We start from the raw sequence: 5,149 nt of genomic DNA, 5'->3' as shown, positions 1-5,149 counted from the left end.
TCCACTTGAAGAGAGTCTGAATCAGGTAAAACAAATCTGTGGTCATACAAATCAAGCTGCCTTTGGTATTAGGGGGCGGGGAGAGGGACTGGAAATGACTGACTATGGCCTGAGGAGACACTGGAGAATGAAGCAACGTTCCATATCTTGATAGGGATGTGTGTTAACAATGAATATATATTTGTCAAAATTTAGAAAATAGTATATGTAAAATCTGTTGAACCCAAGTTGTATCTCAATAATGCAAGGGCATACTGTAACAAGGCACCCATGTAAATAAACGGCTGTTTTAATCAGTTTTCAAAACAATGCATCTGACCTATTTGCCAAAATAGGAAAGTGTGATTATTCTTATTTGCAACAGTGTAAGAATATTTTACCAGATGTATCTTGAGACCTACGTCTTTTTTTCTTTTGCAATAGCACATACCTTAGAGTATATATTTAATAAAATGTTCTATCCTTAACTTTATAATACTGTCTATTCATTATTAAATCATCAATTTTTAGTTATCTGACAATGGTTTATCCAGTCAATAAGCATACATTATCCTCCTTGATATTTCACTGGGAACTTCTTTAAAGGCTGTTTTTTTCTTAAAGAGGAGGAAGAATTCGATCTTAGAAATTTTCATATTGAGATTTATGGAGACAGATCAGACTACAAAATAATGTTTTAATTTAGAACACTGAGACTTTTTAAACCAGTCCCTTCAAAGTAGACCTTTTTTTCTCGCTTCAAAGCAGTGTTAATAGGGGATGTATCGAAGCAGGTTGGGAGCAGTAATGGGCATGTTTTCAAATGTCATCTTTAATTCCCACGTATGACTTTCTTCAGCCATCGGAGGAATTATCATAGTACTAAGCTACGACTCAATAGGCACTTGCATTGGAGGTCTTAATCTAGGCCTTTAAAAAAATAATGAATAATCATTTCTCCTTTCCTCTTTGCATATGTAGAAAATCACTAACTTTATATGGATGGCTGGTCATGGTGGGGTAATAGTCACATGATATAATAATAAAAAATTTATATCACTGCAAGGCAAAAATAGCTTTTAAAACTGCTTTCTTATTCTATAACAGTTGAAAATGAGGCTGTATATTGCTCTCCAGAGTATTCATGCATGACATCAGTCTTCAGGTTATTAGCAGCATATATCATTAGTTGTTAAGATAGTGATACTAGGGTTGCCCAAATGTCAGAATGAGATTGGCTATATGAACTTATTGTTCTAACAGGTTGGGTCTAGTCTGACCTTTGGGTTTTTAAGTTTAAGTAGAAAATGGCTTGACTGTGTTTATTCTAATTCTCTTAGTCACTGGTTACCTCTGGGCATTTTTTAAATTTAGGTGAAACAATCTTTTAATTTGAGTTGAACTACAGAGTGGAGGCCAGTGAACGCGAGGGTTCAGGTCACTGGAGATATATGCTTACCCTCGTCAGTGTTAAATAACCTCTGTATAAAATACTATGAAAGTGGAGGTGCCTGGGTGGCTCAGTTGGTTAAGTGTCTGCCTTCGGCTCAGGTCATGATCCCGGGGTCCTGGGATGGAGCCCCGCGTCGGGCTCCCTGCTCCAGTGGGGAGTCTGCTTCTCCCGCTCCTCCCACTCATGCTCTCTCAAATAAAGAAAATCTTAAAAAACAATACTACAAAGTGACCAGTTGCTCTTGTCTTCCTTCTTCTATAAACACTCAGAGAGGTGTGCTTACCCCAGTTTTAGTATTTATTATACTGTGTTATAATTACCTAATTTTGTGTTTTTCATGGACTTTTACACTTTTGCACTCACTGAGGTCAGCGTCAGCCTCTCATTTTAATCTAACACCCCCAAACGTGCCTCCTTTCTTGGCCTTCTTTAAGGACTGCACATGAGATTATGAAATATTCTAATTAATTTCCATTTATTCTTTTATTATGTTAGTCACCATAAAGTACTTCATTAGTTTTTGAGGTAGTGTTCCATGATTCATTATTTGCATATAACACCCAGTGCTCATAAACCATCATTTATTACAATGTGTTGCTTGGAGCACCATGAGCCTGGGGTGTCTCAGGCCACCTTGGGGGATATATACCCAGAAGTGGGACCTTGTGGAGGGGGCCGCTGTGGCAGTATCGGGATCAAAAGAAGCTCCATGGTTATCTTCCACATACGTAGAGTTTCCATGTGACATTTCAGTTAAGAAGCCATTTCTACTGATGGAACATATTCCAACGCACTCCAGTAAATAATGTAGTAAGAGTTCTAGAAGTTGGAGGGAATTGTAATTTAACTCTCCCAAATTAGAATTTTTATCCTTTGTTTTAGTTTCCTATGGCCACCATAACAAGTTACCTCAACGTTGGTGGCTAAAACAACACAAACTTATTTTCTCACCATCCCAGAGGCCAGCAATCCAAAGTTAGTTTCACTGAGCTGAGGTCAAGGTAGCAGCAGGGCTGTTTCCTCTGGCAGGGCAGGACCCATTCTTTTTTCTTTTTCTTTTTTTTTTAAATAGGGACCGCTTCACGAATCTGCATGTCATCCTTGTGCAGGTGTCCTGCTAATCTTCTCTGTATTGTTCCAATTGTAGTATATGTGCTGCGAAGGGAGCACAGGGCAGGCCCATTCTTAGTCCCTTCCGGCGTCTGGTGGCTACTGGCATTCCTTGGCTTGTAGTCACAACACTCCAATTTCTGCCTCCCCGATCACATTGCCTTCTCCTCCTCTCTGTCTATATCACTCTGCCTTGATCTTCTAACCGCACTTGTGATTATATTTAGGTCCACCCGGATAATCTAGAAAAACCCTCCCACTTTAAGATCCTTCACTAAATCCTACTTGCAAAATTGCCTTTGCTATATAAGGCAGCATTCACGAATTCCAGAAATTAGGACAAAGATACCTTTGGGGCCTGTTATTCAGTCTACCATATCCCCTAAAGCTAATTAATTTCCTTAAACACAAAGCAGAATATACTTAGGGAGTAGGAAGGGTTCATTATGGCAGTGATGGTAAGGGTAAGAACAGTAGTGATATTTGTAATAAAAACTGCAGACGTAGTTGCAATGATAGCAATGATATGAGTAATAATAGCAGGTGTAGCTACTACCATTACTGAGTACCTATGATAATGCCACACTCATCCCAAGGACCCTAAACGTGTATGTCACTTTATCTTTAAAACAGTCCTAGAAGAAAGGTACTGCATTATTTTATTATTATCCCCACTGTCCAGATGAGAAGATTGAGGCTGAGGTCATTGAAGAGCTTTCATAAAGTCATACTCCTAAAGCTTGGCAGACCTGGAATTCAAAAAAAAGAAAAAAAAAAAAGAGACTGAAATCCAGATAATCCATTGCATCCTTCTGATAACCCAAGTTAGCAAAAGTAGCCTGTCTTCCAGGGTAATGCAGACCCTGTTATTTCTAACTGTGAAAGGTAAATTTGACAGTTTCGATATATTAAACCATTTTTGTTTTTCAGAGACAGAGGGAGCATGCACATGAGGGAGGGGCGGGGCAGAGGGAGAGAGAGAGAGAGAGAGAAAGAGAGAGAGAGAGAATCTTAAGCAGGTTCAGGGCTCGATCTCATGACCCTTAGAGATCAAGACCTGAACCGAAAGAGTCAGACACTTAACGGACAGCAACCGAGGTGCCCCTAAAATTAACTTTTGAATGATAAGATGTCTCCATAAACACAATTAAACATAAGCAATAAACCCTGGGGAAATATTTTTCTCAATATAAAGATTTAATATTTTTATATACAAAGAACTATAAATTAAGAAGAGAAAATAACAAATAACCAATAACCACTTAAGACACTACACTGATATTATTCAGCAGATCTCTAGAACATATTCATCTTGCATAACTGGAACTTTACCCCTTGATTAGCAATCTCCAATTAACCCCTTCCCCCAGCCCCTACTTTCTGTCATCATGATTTTGGCTACTCTAGGTACCGTACAGAAGTGGAATCAAATAGTATTAGTCTTTTTGTGTCTGGCTTACTTCACTTAGCAAGATGTCCACAAGGTTCATCCATGTTGTAGCATGTGTCAGACACTCCTTCCTTGTTAAGGTTTAGTAATATTCCATTGCATGTATGTATGAAATTTGCTTATGCATTCATCTGTTAATGGACACTTAGGTTACTTCCACATTTTAGCTATTATTGATAACTTTGCAGCGAACATGAGAGTGAAAATAACTCTTCGAGATCCTCATATCAGTTCATTTGGATATATGCCCCCAGAAGTGGAATTTAGAATTGTACACTTAAAAAAAAATTGTTAAGAGGGCAGAGCTCAGGGTAAATACTCTTACTACGATAATAATGAAAAGATAGTGCTCTGAGCACTTGCATCCATTGCTCCTCTGAATATCTTATAAAAATTACTGAAAAAATACCAAGGGAAAACGAAGCCAAAATTCTGGAAAACAACAAAGAATCTATCTGGGAAAGATATGTCAAGAAATGAAAAGCATATGAGCTATTTTAACAGAGTGCATAGGGAATTTGTTATACAGGTACTGGAAGGCAGAAAGAGCTAAAGGGATTCTGAGCTAACATGGATATTAGCTGCAGGAAGCAGTTAAAAGTTCTAGGGCTCAGAACATAAAAAGGAAGAAGATGTAGAGTTATCAAAAACCTAAGAGACTGGAGAGGAAACACCCTCTAGCCTCCACGTGATTTTTATCTGGAGATAAGTAGGGTTCAGCTGAAGCTCCACTCACCGAGGGGGACATGGCTTACTGCCACTGGTACTTCTGAGGGAATAGGGGAAGTGGCGCTGTGGCTGGGAGTGACGAGGATAGCCCAGAGCTGCTGTTGTCCCTGCTGTAGGGAGAACGCCCAGAGCTGAAAACAAAAAGCAAGTTCCTTCCTCCTTCTGCTTTTCACTCTCCTTCCCTTCCTCCCCAACTACAGAACTTCACCAGAAGTCAGCAGACTAGGACACGAAGAAAACGTAGTTTCAGAGTCCCACTGCCAATATTCACATAAAAGATCATAAAGGGTGGTTTTGCAACTGAGGGAAAATAGGTAATTAGCAACAGTGATGAGAGTAGACAGGGAAATTTGAGGAACTTCTGAAAGACGATGTGGTAGATTATTTCAAAAATGGCTCTGAATTTCCATGGCTCTTTTTACCCACAC

General features: G+C 39.1%; 1 non-coding gene across 1 annotated transcript; it reads right to left on the bottom strand.

The window, feature by feature from the left end:
* Positions 1-2,496: 2,496 nt before the first annotated feature.
* On the bottom strand, positions 2,497-2,602 carry LOC112838888 (U6 spliceosomal RNA). Its single transcript, XR_003212079.2, has one exon. It is a non-coding gene; the product is annotated as a U6 spliceosomal RNA (small nuclear RNA).
* Positions 2,603-5,149: the final 2,547 nt, after the last annotated feature.

This window comes from Callorhinus ursinus, unplaced genomic scaffold (genome assembly GCF_003265705.2).
Source record: "Callorhinus ursinus isolate GAN/ISIS: 27379988/994484 unplaced genomic scaffold, GSC_fseal_2.0 scaffold28, whole genome shotgun sequence".
Taxonomy (NCBI): domain Eukaryota; kingdom Metazoa; phylum Chordata; class Mammalia; order Carnivora; family Otariidae; genus Callorhinus; species Callorhinus ursinus.
Note: the sequence above shows the minus strand (reverse complement) of the source record. Positions and strands in the feature narration are given on the sequence as shown.